The 23,631-nt window shown below is 43.9% G+C and overlaps 1 protein-coding gene across 12 annotated transcripts in view; it reads right to left on the minus strand.

The window, feature by feature from the left end:
- Window positions 1-23,631, minus strand: part of PALM2AKAP2 (PALM2 and AKAP2 fusion) — a 399,047-nt gene that overhangs the window by 40,599 nt on the left and 334,817 nt on the right. Inside the window, exon 1 of one of the 12 annotated variants that reach the window (XM_016129984.2) lies at window positions 1,609-22,972. The exons of the other annotated variants lie outside the window; for them this stretch is intronic. The gene's annotated coding sequence lies outside the window, so the exon portion shown is untranslated. Of the gene's footprint in view, window positions 1-1,608; window positions 22,973-23,631 lie in introns of those variants that run through there. 12 annotated transcript variants of the gene reach the window in all.

Genomic DNA, 23,631 nt, shown 5'->3' on the forward strand with positions numbered 1-23,631 from the left:
CCTGAAGCCATTTACGGCTAAATGTGACTAAATGCACAGTTGGAAAAGAAAAAGAGGTTCCCGTTCCCACAGGCCCAGCCTTTCTTCCCTAGCGCTTCTATGCTCTCGGTCAATACAGCAGTCACCATCCTGCTATTCTCTCAGGTTTATGACTCAGGTACAGGCTTGAAGACACAATGAAAAAAAACCTCTGGAAACCGCTTCCACTGGAAACAAGGCTCGTCTATGTTTTGGCTCACTCTCCTGCTGGAGGAAAATGGTCCATTTGTACGAGACGGAGTCTCCCCAACACCAAGGCCTTTCTTATTAGTAGCATCCCCTTAACCGTGCTGCAAAGTCACCAGCTCAAATGTCAGACTGCACATCTGGAAAATGTTAAGGTGTTGTTTGATTAACACATTTACAGCTTGGGCTTTCTGTGAAGGAAACTGAAGACGGTGTGTGTGTTGGGGGTGAGAGGCAGGGAGCGAAGGAAAGGAAGGAAGCTGTGGCCTTTCCTGCAGCCACTGGTGAAAGGCATGTTTCTTTCAGTTGCTCCCTACGAGGGCGACTGAGAACCGCTGGGACATTTCAGAGTTTCCCTTGCATGAGAGAGACGCTTCATCTCGGCTCCAGGAAAGTCAAGTTTTGCTTCTTCTCAATGCGATACATTTGCTGCTCTATCAAAGAATCCTCAGATATTCTTCCCACCAAAGGCCCTTTTCACTGAGAGACTATTTTACAAGGCAGGCCCCACCTCCAGAATAAGCCAAGATCAAGGCCACAGAGCAAACTCGGGCTCCTGCAGCCTGAAATTTCTAAGAGAACTGATTCTGCTGAAAGCAAAAGCGAGCCTGGCTTTATTCTTTATAATTTTGATGTGTGCCTCTGAGTTTTAAAATAGTTCAGGATCTTGGGTTCATGCCTGGCCAGCCAGTGATGGCAGAAGGCAAAAGTTAAAAAAAAACAAAACTGGACCTAGCAAAAATCCATTATGTTGAGACAGAGACAGGAGAAAGGAAAATGCAGCGCCAGATGATTTTGAGATTAACCTTCTGCCCACAGATGACTCTACACATGAATACAGCTGACGAGGGTCTCCCTCCATCCCCCTGGATCCTATCGATGACAGGTACACACACATTTCCTAAAAAGCCCTAAGCCACTCCACAAATGTGGCGAGTTCCACAACATGGCAATAGAATGCTAATTGTAGATTATATTCAATACAAGGTGATAAGAAGAAAACCAGTGACCAGAATCGCTGGGTCACTTGGTTCCATTCTGAAAAGGACACACACACACACACACACACACACACACACACACACTCACTCTGTGTCTCTCTCTCTCTCTCTCTCTCTCTCTCTCAGACACACGCATCATCTTCAAAGCACGGTCTGCCACAGATGACTTGTGTGTCTTTGCACACACTACATGTGTAGTGCAGAGCTTCCTCTTTGCCCTTTAGCATGAAAGCTAAAGATTTGCAAAATGAGAAGCAAGTGGCCAGTCTGAGCTGCCCACTCTTCTCTAGTCCCGACTCCACAAAAAAAAAATCTGGCCTCAAGGAACCCTTCCAGATTAGAAAGAAAAGAACAGTAAGATAGGTCAGCAGACTCGGCTTACCCTGCCCTGAGTGTGTACATCAAACGTCCCCAGTCAGAATTGCCTCTTTTTCCAGACAGATTCCTGTGCACTGGCTCAAGCTGAACAAATTCCTTCTCAGCCTCCTGACCAAAGACTGTGATGTCACAGCTGGCCCTCCCTCTGCTCCCTAAAAGGCCATTCACACAATGAAGGACTTTAACCCCCTTCCAAGAGGCCCGGCCCCTCCCTCCCTGGCCAGAGCCTGGAGGGCAGCAGCAAGTCCAGCCAGAGGCAGCTCTAGTCTGTTCCCAGGGCGCTCAGGGCTGACTGGGGAAGGCGGGAGCCTGGTGATGCTGATATGAACCAGTTACTCCTGTCTTCTCGTTAAGTCAGAAATGGGCCTTGGGTAAGCAGGGAATTAATATCCTGGTGATGTGTAAGTATTAAAAAACTCCAGAAAGATCCTGAAGATCCAGTTAAATGAACTTTTTTTAGGGCAGCGTATACTTTTATATACATGTGTGTCTGTGAATGAATGCTCACTGTAAAAAAAGAAAAAAAAACTTGGAAAATAAGTTATTTATCATCATCCCACTGAGGAAAACAATATTTTATTGCGCTTTTAGAAATGAGTATTTAATGTAGTTGAGACCAGACAGTATATGCAATTTTGTTGCCAATTTTTTTTTTTTTTTTACTTCATATTATCTCATTCTTCATGTGCTTTAACAGTCTTTGTAAGACATACTTTGAATGGTTACATTACGTTCCATGAGGAAGTGGGGGGATGAGCGCTCTCATTTCCAGGAATGTTTGGGGGACGTGGCTACACTTTCCACAACTAACCAGTTTCCTCTGCCAGCAAGAAAACAGACGCACATTTGCCTTGGGTAGAGATGAGCGTAACAATGACCCCTCACTCCTTCACCATAGAATCAGACCCCGAGTACTACGCAGTAGGCTAACGGGGTGCTGCCGTTAGTCCCTGCTTGGGAACTCCAACTGGCTCTCAACACTGCCCCCAGGCTCCACCTACCTTGTCCCCAACTTCAGGCTGACCTAGAAAATGTGGGGCATAACTTAGGGTCTGGCTGACTAGAAAGCCAGTCGGAATTCCAGGTCCATATAGGGCTATGAAGAACTCATTTTCTTTGGTAATATTCTGGAGAAGACAAAGAGAACAGAGATTTATAGTGATGTGAATAGGAAGAGGTGGATAAATGCCAAGTATGGTTCTATGATGCCAGCTGTTTGGGGTCAGTTTGGGAGCAGTTTGTCTTGGCGAAGCAGGTGAACAGCCCAAAGCTGGTGGCCCCAGGTGTGTCAGTAGTGCAGACCATCGAGGACCCTCCAGTAAACACAATTCAAGGAAGGAATAATCGCAGTGGATAGAGCCCAGGCAGGCTATTTTGAAAAGGAAGCTAAAGGCATACTATACCTCACGACTATTTGCAACACCTAAATGACTTACGTTTTTAATATGCTGAAATTTATTTAGAAATATCTAGGAGTTTCTCAAAATGACTCACCTGGTGATACAAAGTCACCTAGGGGTTGCCATAGCAACTGTATTTATGTGCCCGTTGGAATAACTGGAATGTTCTGTTGTACAGCCAAAGGCATTTCAAGATGCTACTCAACGGTCTCAAGTAAAATGAGGTGAAATGAGGTGGGAAAATCACACACCCAGAGCGGCATTGCTCTGCCTGAGAATGATGACCCAGGGCGGGGCCTTCTATGAAGAGGTGTCTCCAAGCCAAGAGACAAGAGTGGTACCCAAGACCCACTACAAAATCACTCCCGCAGGTCCACACACATGAGGAGGTTTGTAAAACAAAATATAACAAAACAAAAGAAAACACCCCAAACAAAAACAAAACAAAAAACCAGTTTCAAATCTGCCCTGTTAACATGAAAGATGCCTGTATGTACTCTTAAAGCACTATTACTAAGCTAGTAGGCATGTTCCGATTGGAGCCTGAGATGCTATGGTTCACCACACGCATGCACGCTGTTACGGGTCAAATTGTCTCCCCTTGTCCCCACCCCAACTTCATATGTTTAAGTCCTAACACATAGGACCTTGAAATGTGACTTTATTTGGAGATAGGGTCTCAAGCAATTGAGTTAAGTGGTCACTAGCATTGGCCCTAATCTAGTATGCCTAGTTTCCTTGTAACAAGAGGGGAGTTACACAGAGACACACCTAGAAACTAGACAGCATGAAGATGCAGAGAGGGAAGATATGGCCATCTACGTACCAAGGAGAGGGGTGATCCCTCCCTACAGCCCTCAGAAGGAACCAACTCTGCTGACATCTGCTTTTTGCACTTCTAGTTTCCAAACTACAAGACAATAAATTTCTGTTGTTTAAGCAAGGTGGCTTTAGGCTGCAGAAGCAGAAACCGAGTTGCCCCACCTTAGACGGCAGTGAGGCCCTCGCAGGATTGAGCAGCGAGGAATCCAGCAGCTCGCACCTCGCTGCTGTTCATCCTTCCACTTCCCCTCCCTCTCTCTGGGCACAGACTCTGAGCTTGGGGTGATTTTTCTGAGTTAACGAAAACAAATTTGTACTGCCTGCTGGTGTAATTCTCCTGGCGCTGTAACCTGATCTTCTGTTTAGTCTCTGAGGGTGCCTTGCACTGAGGGGATGTGAAGCCGTTTTTTGAGCATGGCCCTGGCTGAGTGGGAAGCCACGTGTAATTTGTGAGGCCCAGGGGCTGGGGTCTGGAGACCATCAGTGTTTTTGTGACCATCACTCAGCAAATATCTATGGCACACCCACTGGGTGCCAGGTCGTGTTACACATCCCTACATACCTTCTCTATTTATTCCTCCCACCAACAGCAAGGTGGGGGTTCTCATCCATTCCACAGAGGGGCGGACCCCAGCCTATGGAGCCAAGCCTGCCCCAGGGTCAGGAACAGAGCCCTCTGGCTAGAATCCACGGATCCCACCCACAGGGCAAAACTCTTGCCCCTGGGAGCCACCCTGGGCAGTTCAGGAGGGAGCAGACCCAGCAAGTGTGCAGTGCTCATCCTACGAATCAAAAAGGAAAGATTAAAAAGCAAACAAATGCAAGGCAGCAACAGACTGTCTTTGAAACCATGTGACAGCTGCTATGTGACTTTGGGAAAATCATGTTTCTTTCCTGGGCGTCAGTTTTCTGGTCTGCAAAACGAGAGAACCACACCAGGCGAACCTCCCCAAATTCACTTCCTTTCTGCTCCTGATCTGTATGTAATTCTGTGAGGTTAGCACGAACCTCGAGTAAAGGTGAAGCACTGGGTAGCTCTGAGTGTGGTAATGATGAGGGCAGAGCTGAGAGAAAGCCAGCCAGGAATGGGGGCGGCAACGGCAGCCTTTGAAACCACACAGCAGTTCTGCCAAGAGAGATTTCAAGGGTTCCGAGAAGGGACTGGGCTCTGTCTTGGACATTCCCCTTATCAGAATTTTATCTCTTTAGTTGAAGGAGTTTATCCTGCTAAATGTGTAACCGTCTCATTTTTGTACTTTAGTGTGATAGAATGTTCCAGAATGGATTTGTTGAGATCAGCAGGAACTAGACAGAAGCAGGCAATGTGGAGAGAGGCTGGCTTCAAAACTGGGTAAGACCGAGCCTGCTGCCTGGAATTGCAAAGTGGGGAAGAGGGGAGAGGCACTGGGAAGGCTCCTTCTGCACGTTTTCTGGGGCATAGGGAAGCCTTTGTGGTTTTTCAAATTGCTCCGAGGCCCAATTTGGAGCACACACTTAAGGAGGATCGGGTCTAGGAACCTCCAGATGCCCTTTCTAAGTGGCTGGAGCTGTGGCCTCCTCCCCAGACGGTCCTTTTCCCCCTTTACTTTTCAGTTAGGACCTTCCTCCACGCCTCACCTCCAAAAGACTTCACTTCTCAGCGTGGAGCCAAGCCTTTAAAGCCATTTGCACCTAGATGTGAATTGGATGGGAACATTTACAATTTAAAATAGGAGCTTGTTTACCCAAAGGAATCCCTAATGGGGTAAAGTGTGCGGAAACTAAGACATACTCAGCCCTGCTTTGTTGAGGAAAGACGGATATAACAGCAACTTTCCCCAAGAAAGGCTTTTAAGAAATCTAGACTCACAGCAAGTCCCCGGATGTTCAGGTGTTCAGGACCCTGACCGACAGCTAAGAGCGGAGGCTGGGAAGATCATACACGGGTATACGGACCACCCAGCTACGTCAGCACTGGCCTTGATCTCCTTTTTGCTTGTAAGAAACGTTATTCTATAGAAAAAAAAATAGTTCACCAACTTCTGAGCCCTCACCCTTCCCACTGCATCCTGCCATCTCCCTGCATACCCTCTGACTGTCTCCGATAATGCTCAAAAGAGGGCTTTGGGAGGGAGAAGAATCTGGAATGCCAGTGTATGGAACGCTTCCTTCCAGAACCAGAAGAAGCTAGTGGTAACCCTGTGGGAAAGTCTGGCAGGGCAATGTGGTACCCCACATGCGTCCCATTATGAGTCCCTCCCTCGAGGATCTTAGACTCAAAAGGTCCCTCTGTTCAACACTACACTCATCTTCTGCAGGAATACTGATGCCATCACGGTGCATCATGGGAGGGCAAAGCTTTAGAGGAAATGCATTCTAATCAGGGACAGATATATAACACAAAAATATATATAAACGATTCTTATACAGAAAGATTCTCAATACCACTCACATAAAAGTAGAGCAAAATTAAATTATGAAATAAGTTTTCCACCCATGAAGTTAGTTATCAGTATGAGAAGAAACAGGTACTTCCATCCAACCCCACGAAGTTGCATGGCAATCTGGCATATGTATCCAATTTTAAAATTGCCACTGCCTTTGACCTGGTAATTCTACCTTCAAGAATTTATACTCGGATATCTCAGATGTATAGTGGTACATGTATAAAATGACCTATAGCCAAGACTCTCCGAAGCCACGTTGCTTGCAATAATAAAAGGCGACAAATAATCTAAGTTAATAGGAGGCTAGACTATTCGTGAAATGGAATATTATCCAACCTTTAAGAGAACAGTGCAGCTCCCAGCTCTGAGAACCATATGGAACAATCTCAAAGATCTACTGTTAAGTGACAAGTGGTCAATTATATACGTGGTATATAGTTTATATATTACTATGCTACTTTTGTCATTAAAAAGTGAATGTAGATATATATATATATATTTATATGCATAGATTATCCCTATCCATAAAATGAGAAATGGATACAATGATTTCCTCTGAAAAAAGGGGGTGGGGTGGCAGCAAAGGACTGGACATCAGAGGTAGTAAGCTTCTTTTCATTGTGGAAGAAGTTGTGCTTTCTTGTAATACATCATACTCTTAAGAGCAGACTCTCATTCTACACAATTGTATGATAATAAAATCTTTTTCAAAGATATGTAATTGACTTGCTGTTATATATAGACATTTTCCTTTCACGAGTGATCTATTCCCAGAAAAGTTGTGAAACACTCTGTGAGTAATCCAATTTCCCTTTGGGAGGCAAATGTCATAGAATTTCATGGGCTATGTCGTAGACAGGCTATGTCATAGGAAAACCCCACTGTAAAGTTTACCAAGGTGGGATCAGTCAAGTAGAGAACAAAAATTGGAGGCTGACTTCATCTCCTATTCTAAACTGTGGTCACTTTTTGCTCCATTCAACTTAAATGTACAGATGAGTTCATCTCGTAACCTCCCTGTTCACCTAGACAGACAGGTATACACTCACACACACACTCACACACACACACACACACACGAATACACACACATGTACACACACACACACAAATGAGAGTCAGTAAATTTAAATCAATTTGAATCTGGCGAATATTTCAAAGCTTTGAGTAAAGTTTTAACAATAATATTTTGGTTTGCTAAACTAGTAAGCAAAACCACCGTGTCTTTTATTAATGTTTAAAGAGGATGCTGAGGGGTTGGGGGATGGACAGTAACTCTGCACTGAGGCAATCCCAAACCCTGGACCCAATGCCAATTCTGCCACGGGATCCTGCTCCTTCTGTTGCCCAGTTCCCAGCCCGCTGGTTGGGCCTGAGGGTCTGAGGTCAGCGAGAGGACCTAGCATGGCACTGAATCCTGTCATAGAGTCACCCACCTAGTTCTTCCCTGCTCAAAGGCAAGAGGTGTTAACAGCAAGCCTTCACATCCCCAGGACAGCACTCCCAATTCTGGAGAAGAGAGGAAATCCCCACAATCAAGAGGTGCTTTTTAAATGAGATACTTTGTGAGCACTAAGAAAACTCAGCCAGAGGATCTAACACTAACCAACAGGAAAAAGGTTTGATCCTGTTGAATCGGCTACGGATGGATTGCAAGGGAAGTTCTGGAAGGCTCTAGGTTTAGATCGCCATCCACAAAGCAGGTCTCATCATCACGGATATCAGTGCCACCATGAACTGCTGCTCACTCTGGAAACCTATGAATGGCTGTGCTTAAGTTTCTTCAAAAGCACAAAGCCGTATGTGAGGCCAGACTGTGCAGCAAAGAGACCTCTGATCCCATTCATTCTGACACATTCTGGCAGAAAGAGAGAACTCCAGGAAAGTCCAGATGGTCAATCTGAGAGTCCTGCTCTACCAGGAGTACAGAGCGATTCTGGATCAGGACACGTGCTGAGGGCACTGCCTGATGGAGAGCAGCAGGGCGTGGAGGGCGGCCAAGGAGCAGTAAAGGCTCACACCAGGCACACTCCAGTTTTCTGACTCCCACCTCATGCAGCAAAATGATGCCACTGACAACATGGGATTCTGAGCCTGGTACCAGAAGTGTGTTTGTGGTTTAAAAGAAGCTTGACCTTAACACTGAGGACTTGACTCTGGTTCTGTTCCACCCTTGTACTTTAGCCAGGACCAGGGGAGCACGTAGAATCCACCCCTCTCCTGCCCGGTGCTCTCCCAATCCTGCCCTGAGCCAGCTCTGCTGGACCACATTCTGGGAGAAGTTTGGGCAGCCCAACTCAGGGGCAGCTGAGGGCCAGTCACCTGCTTCCTTCTGTCTACTGCTTTTTTGTTGTTCCGAATGCCAGGAAGGAACCTCTGTGGGAGAAGAAAAGCATGGAATTACTCCATCCACCGAGGGGATGCATGATAAACACAAGCCAATAGGATGGGGTGCAGAGGGAATCGTGGGGAGGTATTTGGATCCATGCAAAGAAATGTGCTCTCTCCCCTTACTTAAAGCCAACAAAACTGGACCGCTACCTCGTATCTCATTTATGAAGATACTCTCTGCCCAACCATGGAATCCCAGGAGCAGAGCACTGTGGTTGAGAGCCAACGAGTTATACTGACTGTGGAAACAGGATAAAGCCTAAGCCTGAGAACCAGCAATAAGAAAGGAGGTTGCCATTTGCTTGCACAGCCCCTGCTTCATCCTGTTTACCCTCCAGAGGCCCCACTTTGATCTAGTGGCCAACTGCTACTAACTCTTTTGCTTCCATGGTTTTTAGACCTTTGTTTTATTCTCTACCTCTTTTGTGTGTGGTAAGGTGATTCAGCGGGAAGAACAGGAGTCTAGAGAAAAGGTCAGGGTTTGAATTCACCGGTGTCACGAACTGACTGTGGGATGCTTGTGCGAGAGATTTTCTCCTCTCTGAAGCTCAGGTTCCTCATCCTCATCTGTTAAATGGGTATAATTACTGAAGTAGGTCAAACAGCGTCCTCCCCAAAATCCATGTCAACTTGGAACCTCAGAATGTGGCCTTATTCGGAAATAGGGTCTTTGCAAATATAGTTAGTCAAGATGAGGTTGTACTTGATCCAATGACTGGTGTCCTTATGAGAGGAAAGGACACACAGAGACATACACAGAGGAGAACTCCGTGTGAAGATACAGACAGAAATTGGAATGACTCATCTACAAGTCAGGAGCACCAAGGACTGTTGGCAGCCACCAGAAGCAAGGAGAAAGGCATGAAATGGATTCTCCCCCACAGTCCCCAGGAAGAACCAACCCTGCCATCCCTGATTTCCAATATCTGGCCTCCTGAATCGGGAGAAAATACATTTCTATTGGTTTAAGACACTAAGTTGTGGTAATTTGTTACAGCAGCAATAAGAAACACATCTACCTCCTAAAGCTGTTATGAAGATTATCTAAGAGACAGCATACGAAAGCAGTTAACCTCATGACTGAGACATGATAAGCCCCCACATAAGCAGGTCACTCTTGCTTCCTCCTCTGGCAGCAGGCCAATAATAGGATTTTTCAGGCCTTTCAGAGGCAACTCGCACCATGGTATTTCTGCTTTTTAACTCTTGTGGACAAAACAAGATGAGTAAAGAAATATTAGTGGAATAAAGATATGCTCAGGCAGCAACGGCTGCAGTCATGGAAACTGTTGTCCACAGAAGCCAGTTTGCAAAGACCAAAGTTGCGAAGTCCTGGAGTTGGCAATGAACACGCACCTTGTCAAACTGGAGAAGGGACAGAGGGGCCCCTCAGACCCTGAAGGTGTTGGCTGAGGTCAATGACTGGGTGATCATAACCTTATATCAAGCATTTATGATATGCCAGGCATTGAGCTAAGTGATTCTAATGCACAATCATATTTATTTCTCAAAATCAGCCTATGAAGCCAGTGCTCTTGATCATACGGCTCAGTTTTAAGTAACTTGCCTCAAGGTACCTAGCAGGGGTGAACCAACGCCGCCTATGGCAGGGCCTTTAAGCACCATCTTGCCTCTTGTAGATGCAGAAGTAGAAGTTGAAACGATTAGGACTACAGGTTTATTGAATGAGAAAGGTTAGCTCCAAGGTTCTTTGCCTACTTTACCAAGGAACCTAAATGGATCCTAGGACTCTTCCCAGGTGCTTTCTGGTTCAGTTACGAGCCAGTTTTCTCTAAGGGAAATAGAATGGATACGCATGACAATGCTCGCAATTATTAATTGAACATGACAATGTGTAGGCATTTCACTACGCCCTTTATATACATTACTACCTCAAAAAGTCCAGATAGCCACATCACGAAGTAGGGTATAATCTCTATTTTGTATAAGAACACATTGAGGCTCAGAGCTTAAGTTAATTGCCCAAGGACACAAGGCGTATAAGTGATGGAGTTGAGAACTCAGCTCTGGCTGGCCCAGCTCTCCAAAGTCCACTCTAAAGAAGCAAATCTTGACATCCATTTTGCTTTTCCAAGATGTGCCACAGCTTACTGAATCCAAGAATTCACTTCGAGCTCTTAGCTGTATCTTAAAAAGCTATGTCTGCCATCTGCCCCTACTTCAGATGTTTGGAGTTCTCTAAATGTTCTAGGTGAGTGACTTTCTCTTCAGCTGAGTGGTTGAAATTCTCTAGAGAATGTCTGGTCACTCACAAGAATGTTTGTTTGTCTCGTACACAGTTTCAACCACAATAGCAAGGATATGATGGCAGTCAGTCCACTCCGGACATGGACCCCTCCCCAAATAAGCAAGGCAGAAGGTGGGGATCCAAGAACAGGAAATAACAGAAACCGGGTGTGGGCGTGGAGAGTTTCAAAGCCAGAGGAACACGACCAACAAACATCTCAAACTGGGAGACATGGCAGAGGCTGCTGGAACCAAAAGGTTGCCTGGAGCCCAGATGTTGCATTGTTGTATTCTAAAACGCTTAATCTCCCTTGTTTCCCCCCTTTAAGTTTTTTTGCGAGCACATCTTATACAAAATGAAAAATATAACCGCAAGCCATGCTCCCTGCAGCATTGATGACTTCATGCTGAACCGCGGAATTGGTACAGACGGTTAAAACTCCTATATCTCTTCTTATTGGGACAGTTGGCCGCTGGGGGCTAGAGAGGGGAGAGATCGCAAGGCTTAACCGGCGAAGACCGGGTCGTAACGAGGGGTTTCTTGGCCCCCTACTAAGTCAATGTCACCGTGCAATGCTGAAATACATGTTCGTATGTTTCCCTTTCAGCAAAGTGGTTGAGCCTCTTATGGAAAACACTCTTTAAAATAACTTCTTCACTTCACTTTCCAATTCATGTTTAACAAATTATAAATTAGGCCTGCTAACTTCGAAGTTGGGTTATGAACACAAACCAATAACCCAAGGGAATACAAGATGTTTAAAACACAGAGCCCAATTAGATTCAAATACCCAGATTGCTTTAAGCCTGGATTGCGTCATGTGCAATATTTAAGAATTGAGGGACATAAGTGTACCCCAGTAACCACTTCTGGAACCAGAGGTCCCTGGGGTAAAGAAAGTCATGTGTGGTGTAGGAAGAGGCCAGTCTGTGATCTGAACTGAACCCCAGCTACCCCAAAGGATACTCCGGATCAGGGGTGTCCACTGTGGCTTGCTCTGGGTCTTCCCTCCTGAACCAAAGCTCAGCTCAGACATTTCCTGAGGGCCTATAACTCGCTGAGCCCTGCCTAGGGCGCCACATGGGAACCAAAAGAAGCCTAAGATGGTGCATGACAACTAGGCCCTCAATAAATGTTGCTTGAACCAATTTTAAAACAAAAACAAAAACAAACCAAAAAAACCTCCTGACTCTAGAATTAAGGGCCTGCCACCCTTTCCAGACTTACTTCCTAAGGCTGTCCCCTCACTGACCCTTCTACCTTGGCGTGCCCTCCTCTCTCTCCGTGGGCTTTCCTAGACGGCCCAGGCCAAACCTGCCTCCCCCACCTCCATCCTAAAGAACACTCCAGCAGAATGAACTGCTCTATCATCACCTCCTTCTAACGGATCCACCCACTCCTGGTTGGGGATCCCTGAGGGCATGGTTGGCATTCCCACATACATGGAAATGGAAAGCTACTGGGGAAGTTACTTATCTGTCACTGTCAGTGAGGACTATCATCACTGCCCTCCTTCCTGGGGGCTGAGGACATCACCAAGAGGCGTCCGTGCTCCTCAGAGGGCTTTAATTACCTCAGCCTGAAACATGACCTCTCAACCTCCAAGGTTTCTGAAGTTTTAATAACAGGCCACCCCGCTGCTGAAAATTTCCCTCCAAATTACCAGCTTCACCTAAAAACGCTAAATAGTATTGAAATGTTTTAGTGTTTGGACCTCATGAAAAATAAGCTCCACACTAAAATTTCCTCCTGGCGTTACAAACTCTGAAATCTGTCCATGCTTTAATTCTCAAAATAAAAAGGAAAAAGAAAAAAAGGAAAGCATAATTTTGGTGCATAGTCTATATAGTTTTTTTTTTTTAAATATGATAGACAACATAGAACATAAAAGTTACCATTTTTACCATTCTAAGTGTAAAATGCAGTGGCCATTCGTTATACTCACAATGTTGTGCAACCACCACCACTATCTATTTCTAAAATTTTTCATCATCCTAAAGAGAAACTTTGTACCCATTAAGCAATATGGGGCAAAAATTCTGAAACAGTCTATGAGGCCAATGAAGTATGAAACAGAATCTAAGTGGATGGGTTACATCTTTGTAGCAAACCTAGACTAGACTAGAAGAACCTAGACTAGAAGAAAATGAAATAATTATTGATTGTCTTAGGGTAGTGGAATAACTATCCTAATTTACTTTCTAAATTTTAGGCAATTAATTTTTTTATATCCTGTTTTTGGTCTCAAAAGCATACTAGAAAACAATATGAAATAGCTTGATTTATGAAATTCATATATTCCTGGAAAACTGTATGTAAATTAACACTAGAGTTTGTCGGTATTTGAAAGTATCTAAAAGTCAAAGAAACCAACAACAACAACAAAAAACTTATTTTTCACTTGCTAATCTCAAGCGCACAATTAGATTTACCACATCTGCAGTGTGCTTCAATTCACAATTTGGCTAATATTAAGTTATCATAAAAATAAATGGTTCTGCTTATTTTTTATTTTTTTAAAAAAACTTAACTTAATAGTATTAGGGCTGATTCTTGAAGGAATTAAAAATGTAACTTGTTTGGAAAGGAAACTGGTCATTTCTACCCCAGCCTCAAGTGATCTAAAATCCAATTACTAGAGTGACTTTAAAAACAAACCAAATAACTAGAATACTTCTGGACATCTGTCACCCTCTGCCTAGGCTGTGAGAAAACCTTTGCATAAAACTGCATCCCAGATAAATACTGTCATCAGTGGTTAACAACACGGAGATAATCCCTTCCTTGAAAAGTCTGTTTTCAGCTTAACCTTCCAGTTGGGTTAATTGATGACTGATCTTCCATTAGGAGCGCCTTGCACATCAAAGCATTGTTTGGGAACACAGCAAAGTGGACTGGAGGGAGGGAGGCTCTTTACTCCTCAGGGCTAATCGCTGGAATTGAATATTTCCTAATGGAGATAGCAGCTTTCAGTTTAATAAACAAGCCATTTGTTTGAGAACTAAATGGCTGTCCAATTTCTGGACTGTTGATGGATGCCTATGTGTACCCATGCTTGTGCACACACACAAAGCAACACAGGCCTCTGTCCTCCATGCTGGTCAAACCCATGCCTGGCTCGCGTGCTGTGCTCCCCCTTCCCGGGCCTCCTATCCTGCTGCACCTGGGACCAGCGCAGCGGCCCCCAGCGCACCTGGCATCCTGGAAGCGCACTGGCTCAGAGCAAGCACTGAGCACCCATTACCTCTCTCTGGGTAGTACTGTTCCTTCAGCGCACACCCACCAAGGGAGCCTTCTCTTCTCACCACCTTCAAGAAAACAATGCGCGGCATTACACATGCCCCCAGCAATAACGCCAAGAGGAGTCTCGAGGTGCTTTGCAGTATGATCCTTCCCTTTTAGGCCAGTGACTCGCTTTACACTCCCACAACCCATCTTCTGGGGTTACAATCTTCCTTCTGCCAGTCACCTCTGAACCCAGCTCTCGGGACTTCTCTGATGTCCTTCGTGGTTATTTCTCTCAGACTTTAGTCATCAATTCTTATTGTCTAGGGGTGGGAGCTGGGACCCTGCCGAGACCAGTGTAGCTCCACCTGGGGTCTCCACCTCAGAAAAAAACTAACCCGATGGACCCAAGAGTTTCCTCTTCAAATAAAAAAATGAAACCATGTTTGCCAAAGAAGCACTCACATCAATCTAAAAATATGCAGATGTAACTAACCACTCGGTAATTTCTAAAATAACTAAGGCTGTGGTCAACCTGGACCATGCTGCTTTATGAGGCAGAGGTTCTGGCAGCATTATACCGAAAAGTTTTGGAATGAAAAGCACGTAGACTATTAGGCAAAATTAACTAGCTGAGGGAGGCCTGCAAGTCTAAAAGGATTACTTGTAATAAAGTTAGTTCCTCTTGGAACTGATAAATGTTATGTCCGACCCATACGTTAAAAATGATGTGGTACCAATAACCCTATAATAATGAGCAGTGAAACACAGTGGTACTTACGTCTCATTAACTCTACTGGTCAGCGCCATTGATCAATACCGTATAATGAACAAGGCCAAATATCAGGGGTTTTAAATTAGTTGTAGCCATCAATTGGAAATTATTCAAAACCTAATTATTTCTTCAATGACATATGCAAACTATGTGCACATGTGGCTAAGGAACCAGAGTCCTTTAAAACAATTATCATGTAATGTGAATGATAAAATCTTCTCTGAAACTGTAGAAAAACAAAGGACTTCCAGCAAGTGCACTTAAGTTAATTTAGATGATTTTTTTTTTCCAATTCAGTTACCAAGTAGGCTCTATAAAGCAACCGAATTTCAAGTAGCAGTAATATAAACATTTAGATGCTATAATAGAACCACGAGCATAGACTATAGCTATTGCAGAGGAGCTAAAATGCAAGCGTTGACATCACAAATTCATTCTATGTGTCCTTTTCTGGTATAATTAACCCAAGGGATTCACTGCAAGTCAATCTTAAAAGAAGATACGTACCTATTTAAGCTTCTGGTTTGTTAACCTTGAATATAAAACTCTTCAGAAAAGTACATTAAAAGGTAAAAAGATCCCAGCCTGAATTAACAGCTTAGCCTTGCTCTTTATTTCTCCTCCTGTAAAATGGGGATGTTGTGTGCCGTGACAGTATATTAGCTGAGAGATAATATTACTAACCTGAGCAAGTTTATCAGTCTCTCAACTAACATCTCCATTTGGCGGGTTGAGTTCTAGAGAAGAAGGGCCGAGATAGTCTCAGGACACATGCAGAACACCTGCTGCCATTTGGCACTTCTGAAGCATTAGGAAGATGGAATCAATACTTGGACCATTTCAATAGCAGCCTTATTGAGAAAGCTCGGATCTGCCATCCTTATGTTTCAGAGATAAATACACAAGGAAGCATATAATTCCAGGTTTGAAACATTCTAACCAGGTGCAAAAATTTCCAGTGAGTCCAAGTTTTAAGCACATTACAACTGAGCAGAGGAATCGGGTTTGGAGACTGGTCTCATTCCACATCTGTGAGCTTTGGCAGCTCTCGATCTTGATTCCGCCTTCTTGGAATTCCTAAGCTGGGTCCTTTCTGCTCATCCCAAATATTTAAGTCCAAGGCGTTTCCAGGCCATTGGAGCTGATAAACCAAGGCTTTACATCAGCTATAAAAAGCATCCTTCAGAACTTGGTAAGATGTGGCCTCAGAGGTACTGATGCTTATTTTTCAAGTCACTGGAACACAAGCTAGCTAATCTTTAACTTTTTTTTTTTTTTTTTTAAGCATGAGTGTTTACTAAAAACACAGAGATTAGAGATTGAAGAACTGCACCAAGAGCAGCTTCAAGTTAAGAGTTGATTTGTATTCTGGGAGGAATCTTAAACATTTCTAAATCTGGACCTGTTTCAACTTAAATCTCAATTTGTTTGGGGCTAACCATCTGAAACCCAAACAAAAATCTGGACAGAATTCAATTTGACACTGAACTCAACTCAAGATAATATGACAATTTGCCCCTCCCCCGCTAAAAAAGAAGACCTTCTGTAAGTTTCCTAGCCTGCATTTATATTTAGATAACAGACAAGGAGGCAAGAGCAGAACCATGTATCCACATGACAGACAATAGTAATAGGGGAGCTTCCTGGGGGAAATTCAATAGGTTTCACCATTCTTAGATGGAGACCCTTGTGTAGTCCTACAAGATGATGCGACTGGCAAACCTTTAGATGTTGGGGGGATCATAACACAGGCCAAGTAGGAGCAGGAGGAGGGCGAATAGATCCCAGTTCATGTGGCCAAAAGAGAAAGCTGAGCAAAAAAGAAAAGTACTAAAAATTTTAAAAAAATAAAAAAATAAAAAAAAAGATCTTTTGCTAGGAAGTCAAAGAATTTCTCTCTATTCGAAGAGACTTTAGGACCAAGGAAGGGCTCAGCTCTCTCTAAACCCAGAGGTCTTGGTTTCAGTGTCTCTACTGAGAGAGGATCAAATCTCTAATAATAAAAATAAACCTGTTAGGGCAACTTATGCATGCCACGTGGACTCATATGGGGACATTCTCTCTCAAGATAAAAATTCAAGAAAAAGTATAAACAGCAGCCAGGGGAAAAACCGCAAAGAAAATTCTCAACAGAAGTCATACTCCAGGTTCTAATTCCTAAGAAGAATTTGCATAAGATGAAGATCAATCAAGTCTTTCTCAAAAGCTGATTCTTTTAAATTTCCTCCCTCTCCACTTAAAGAGCTTTTTATTGGCTATTTACGCTAAGAATGGCCTAAAAGTCTGGAAACTTGACTGGAGAGGCGACAAGCTTTCTTTTTTAATTTAACATCACTGCTTGGTGTCTCCCTTGCTGCAACTTCAGCACAGACTATGCAGTCACTATGAACAGGACATCTGAATACTGTGCTGGGCTTTAGTTCATTTATTCATTCACCCTTGCAAGTGGATACCTGCTGTGTTTCAGGCACTGTGCTGGGCACAGTGGGGAGAACTAGGCAAGAAGCTGCCCTCTGGAAAATTATTGTAAGGGGAAAACAAGATCTTTTCAATCACAAATAAATGTCAAGTTGCATCCAGGATAAGTGCTTTGAAGGAAAGGCAGCTAGTGAATCAACAACCTCTAAAAGGGGAATTTGATAGTCAGGGAGATCAGAGGAGGCTTCCCGGAGGAGGTGACAACTGAGCAGCCCATCTGAAAGATGAGGAGTTCAGCCTTGGAGGGGACAGAAGCCTATTCCAGGCTGATGTGGAAGGCCCTGAGGCAGGAACGACAGACGCTTACAAGAAATGTACTTACAAGAAAGGGCAATATTTCAGTGGCTGGTAAAGGGTGGCAGAATATGCCACCCTAAAATATGCCACTTTGACATACGAATTATTCTGAGCTGAAGACAACTGAGAATAAGCAGATATAAGAAAAGCAGGACATAAATTCGTAAAGTTGTCCCCTCTCTTCTCTACCAGGAAGGACAGAAGTTAATCACTGGAGACACTCTAGACCCCACGGTCAGCCCAGAGATGGCATTAGAGGAATCAACATAACAAACCTTGCTAAAGCTAGCCCTTCTCAACCACTAGTTTCCCCATACATTTGCCTTCCCACGATTGGCTGCTCCTAGAAACTCCAAGTCCTTTTTCCTTTTGTTTTGTCATTTCCCTACAAAATTATCCTTCTCGGCTAAGATGTAATAAAAGCTCAAGTTCTAACCATCCTTTTGAGTTACTCATCACCAAGTACTCCTCGACCATACATGTTAATAAATTTGTTTGTTTTTTTCCTTTTTTTCTTATCGTTGGATCATTTTTTTATTAGTTTCAAGTATACAGTACATTGGTGAGACATTTATACAGTTTATAAAACAATCCCCCTAATTGCTCCTTCTCTCCTCTGATTTTCCACCTAGCCAATACATTAATGCTAACTGCATTCCCTATTCCCTTCTCCTGAGACCAACAAACTTAAGATAGGGAGGGGAAAAAGATTTCTCTCTTCCTCCTCTACACTGGTATGGAGTAAGGGGCTCAGTGAGGAAAAGATGCCTGGAGAGACAGACGTGGCCAGAACACGCAGGATTTGGGTGTTAACTTTAAGTGCCACGGAAAGGATTAAAGTATGGAGGTGGGGAATGGCATACCTTTGGCTTAGCCAGTCTTGGTTTTCTGTCCCGACAGGGGCCTGCTGGTCTGGCCAACCGCTAACAAAGCCAGGAATCTGGTCAGGGAACAGAATCCTGGCAGCGCCCATACGGCCCTGGGCCTCCTAGAGGACCTCGGGATTATAATTCTGTGGCCCCTTAAAAACAGTGAATTTAAAGCCAGGCCTGACATAATTTATTTACTTTTTTTGAATGTCTGATCGTTTTTTTCTTAATCTTTCTGAAACCAGCCCTGGAGATTACACAAACAAAAAAATATATGACACCACTAAGCACTTTGTAAATTTGGATAGCAAACTTACTCTCTGCTTGATAATGTTTATATGCTAATATGTAATACATAATTGTAAATCCTGTTTTATTTCCCAGCAAAAGGCATCTTTCTAACAGTCCAGTAAATATGGTCTGGGAGACAGGAATAGGACCGATTCCTTTAAGCACTCTTCTGCTAATACAGATAGTCCCGCTTTTAGGTGGTATTAGATTAGCAGCTGAGATATGAAGCAAACAGCACACTGCAGAGGTAGAAAGAGTGTGGGATTTGGCACTGAACAAAACCGGCTTGGGATCCTGGTTCTGCCATCTGCTTGCTATAGGACAAGTGGCTGGACCTCTCTGAACCTCGGTTTTCTTATCTGAAAATAAGATGAGGGTATGGTACCTGGCATGTTGCTGTGTGCAAAGAGGCCACGTACGTAACATGCACAGAGGGTGCCCAGCACACAGGGACTGTCATGGTTGTGGTGGGGGGGAAGGAGTAGCCTGGAAAGGACAGTGGGCCAGCAATCCCCCTGGGCCGCCTCCTAATGGAGATACATTACATCCAAAAGGAAAGGGAACTATGAAAAGGCAAACATTTCACACAGTGATTTCCCAGATTAACCTCTGCCCAGAGAGCCCTTTATTCTCATTTTAAAAGCATGCAAGCAGCTGCGAGGATGGTTTCACAGGCCCACAGAAGTCAGCAGCTCCTCCCTCTGGGGAGACCAGCAGGAATGACAGCAACAGCTGCCGCATGATTTCAAGGCGAGAAAGGCAGCAGCAGGATCACATCCGAAAGCACCTGTGTGAAAGGGTGCAGCTGCCTGTGTCTGCCTGGTCCCGGCCCATCCCTTGAGAGGCGCCTCCATAGTTTCCTGGCCTCTAGAGATCCAGAAAGTGATCGTGAGAGAGGATTAGCTCCAAGCAAATGTTCTAGATACAGTGAGAGGAGCAGGGGACTCGGTTTCTGGACAAACAGCCTTGGCACCAAGGCACCTGTTGTGCCCTGATTTTTAACATAGTTTGATCCCTTATTTGACAGAAAAGCACAGGAGGGGATGACATCCTCTAGAAAGCCACATGGTCACACCATGGACCTCAGGTACATGATGGAGGCTGTTAGCGCCCAAAAGCTTCAACTCTGTGAAATGTTCTTAATCTCTATTCTCATTTCTTCTATTCGAGATTGCTGGAAAAGGTCTGATAGAACATCACACTTACATCAGAGGGCATTATGACCTGGCTCCTGGGAACGTTCTCCAGGCACTCACCTTGCCAGCAGCCTTCCTTGGCTCAATTGGCAGAGACCTTGAGCCTCATGGTAAATCCTCAGAGCAGAGTCCTCACATTAGCTGGAAAAATCTACTCCTTTTCTTGGCCGAGGGGGCTTGGGTCAGCCCCACATGTTCTTGTCATGTGTCCATGCTAAGACAACCACAGGACTCTTACAGTTATTTAGAAAGTTATTCTGTTTGAGTAACTTTTCAGAAAGGTTCCTTGACAAAATCCTAAGAACTCCCCCTCCCCCTTTTGCAAGAGTGCCCTTGTAGACCTCAAGAAACCAGGAGTGATTTCGGGTACCTACATATCAGAGGCCAGGCGACATGGTTACCTGGCCTTCGTATCTGAGACAAGTAAAATGAAGCCATCCATTTCCAATGTCCTTTCTCAGCACCTCCTCCCCCAGCCTGCGTGTGTGTGTGTAAACAGAGGTCCTTGGGGAAAATCACTCTGTCATCTGAAGCAAAACCTGAGCCCACGTAATAGTAAAGTCTGCAGAGTCTTCTGATAAGCTGCCTCAGTTCCCTCTACGTGACCGAGAGGAAACTCGGTCTACGGGCAAATACTGAAATCAGGAGACGATTATCAGCGTCCTTCTGGATGGGCGGGGGGCTGCAGCACAGCCTTCTTGCCACTGTCTCCCCTTTCCAGAACAGCGGCAACGCAACCTCCACCTCTCTTTAGGTACAACGCTACCCACCCTGCCCTTTCGAACCTCGGCCTGCATCAGAGTCAACCGTCTAACCCTTGGTAGGTCAGCCTGACAAAAGGCCTGAGGTTGTCTGATGAAGGGAATCCATCACCTAGTTCTTAGTGCCTCCCCTTTTTTGAAAAAGTGCTTTGGTCAGAAAAATAAGTGTGTGACTTGAGAATGAGACTCTTCCTAACATTCTCTCCCTCCTTCTCTGCTTTCCTCCAGCTCTTAGCTTTCAGAGCTGAATTATATGTCCCAGATGCTACAGTCCTAGAAACAGAGAAGGGAGAAGGCAAAAGGTGTTTGTGGACAACTGTTCTTTCCTGCTCCCAAGAAATAGAACTCCGTTAAAAACCCTCTCCAACACAAAAGTGCAAAATTACTCTGATTATTACCAGCCAAGTCAGAGCAGTTTTAGGATTTGATGGGTAAATTACTCTCTTACTTTACCATATTTTTCACTTTTCAGATTTTGTTTTCTTGGGACTCCAGAACTGATTCATGCAAAGTAAATGAGATTTCGTAATAGACTTTGCTACAATTCCACCCCCTGGGGGCAAACCTATTCATTAAATGTGGGGTGAGGTAATGCTGCCATCTGCTAGGAAAGGCCTGCACTGTCTGGGCCACTGAAGGAAGACGTGTTTCAAGTTCATCTCAGGAAATGGATGGGCTGAAAGCTTGTACCTCCTTAGGTTTCCTTCCTAGAGATAATTGCTCAGGACACTCAGAAAAACAACTCATTCATAGCTGCCTGGAAACTTGATTTTTTTTTTTTTTTTAACTGATAGTAATTGCACTAGTTCAGGGAAAGCAGTTTTCCCTTATCCTGAATACCAGATGTCGGTAGAAGGAAGAAATCCCAGAACAAAGCATATGGCAGAGAAAGCAGGAGGTGGAAGGGAGATGAAGCCTGCAGGAAGACTCTGGATCTGAAATGGTTTCTATTATTCTATAAAAATGGATTCCGCAGAGGCGAGGGAAAAAACCCACCATTTTATTTCTAAAGCCCTCCTCTCTTCATATGTATTCCTGATCTTTAGACTCAGAATATCTCAAGGATGAGTAATACTTTCTTCAGTATGGGGCCAAAATTTGTTATTAATTTTCGGTAGTGTGGTGAGTGGGGGTGATATATATATATATGTATTTTTTTTGGAAGCTCTCCAATTCTTAACTGTCAAAAATTGAGGAATTGAAAACAATAGCTCAACTGAAAAACTTAACTGAAAAATATCCATTCTATATCCAGAGCTGAGATAAAGAGCATGTCATCTATGTTTCATATTGTATCTATATAGGCATTTATAATATATTTGTGTAAAGTCCTGGAAAACTTGGAGGTGTGTGGCAGGTGAGAGGGACTGTTATACGTAGCTGGTGAAGGTAGAAGGCCATGGTTTTAGGTCATACCAGGTCATACCATTATTCTTTCTCCATTTACGGTCTGGCTCGATGCCAGGACAGAAACTGACTTCAGCTTCCAATCTGAATTGCAATCTTCATTTTATTTCTGAAAGTTTGCAAATTGCTTCACTTGTGTGCCAAGGGACTTGAGGTCTGGAACTATCTCTGCTACTCACTCGCCTTGAACAAGTCACTTACCTGCTTGGTTTAAAAAGGCGGTACTTGGCATATAATAAGTACTCGATTATTTTTCCTTTTAGAACAGCTTAATTGAGATGTAACTCACATATCGTAAAAACCACTTTTTTAAAGTGTACAAATCAGTGGTTTTTATTATGTTCACAGACTTGTACAACCATCACCACAACTAAGCTTTTGATGAATGAATGAATCAGAAGTTTTAGGTAACATGGCTTTCAGTACCAGGCTGTATTCTGTAAACTTTTATGAAATAATTCATATAATCCTCTTATAAATCTACAAAATTGGTACTATTATTATCATCATTTTATGGAAGAGTCAACCGAGATGTGGACCAAGGTCATCCAGCTGCAGAAACAGCATTCTTAACTCGTTTGAAAATTCTACGATTCTATTAAGAGTAAAGTTCCTTATTTATTATACCATTCATGCTGTGAATAAAATTAAAATAGCAATAGCCTTTCTTTTCATGTTCATGACAAGTTTGCTACCCTGGATCCCAAAATGTCTCATTTCCAGGGAGTGGCAGGAAGACCACTAAACTGTATACACTTTCATCCAAGGCTACTTCTGGCTTATTTTGGGGTCCCTAGCACCAGACACTTAGAACACTGCCCACCATGCACTGTTTATGGACCACACAGAAGTCTCTTTCAGTTCAGCCAGAGGAAGAGCCAGGTGCCTGTGGTGGGTCATACACCAGATCCAAATCACATTAGCCATCACCAACTGGTGCCACAGGCCCTTGGACCTGAAACTGGCATTAAAGCTGTAGTTTTGGTTTTTTGGAGCAGTAAGGATGAATCAGTCCAGATAAACCAAGGAGGAACATGTCACCCTCTGGGTAGCATGAAACTACCTAGCCTGCTCCACATTCATTAGAAATCAGATTTGAGAATGCACCTTCAGACATTACAGGCTCATGGATTTGGGGGACCTGTGTGAATAGTTGTACATTTAAGCAGGTGGAGGGAGGGGGATAGGTAGAATTCTATTCAACATCATGCCCAGCCCCAGCCCCACCAGAGGATAAGAAGCAGCCTGCCCAAGCAGGAGCTTAGTTCTCCTTCCATCTAAGTCTCTTAATAGCCATCACTTTTCCATTGCTATGGCCAAATATTGTGACTCATTCTAGAAAAAAAGTGAAAGTCCTGATGCCAGTCAATGGCACAAAATGGGGAGAGGGTAATGGAAGGAAAGAATTACAGTAATATATTTTCATGCAAAAAAAAAAAAA

This window comes from Rousettus aegyptiacus, unplaced genomic scaffold (genome assembly GCF_014176215.1).
Source record: "Rousettus aegyptiacus isolate mRouAeg1 unplaced genomic scaffold, mRouAeg1.p scaffold_m13_p_3, whole genome shotgun sequence".
Classification (NCBI taxonomy): domain Eukaryota; kingdom Metazoa; phylum Chordata; class Mammalia; order Chiroptera; family Pteropodidae; genus Rousettus; species Rousettus aegyptiacus.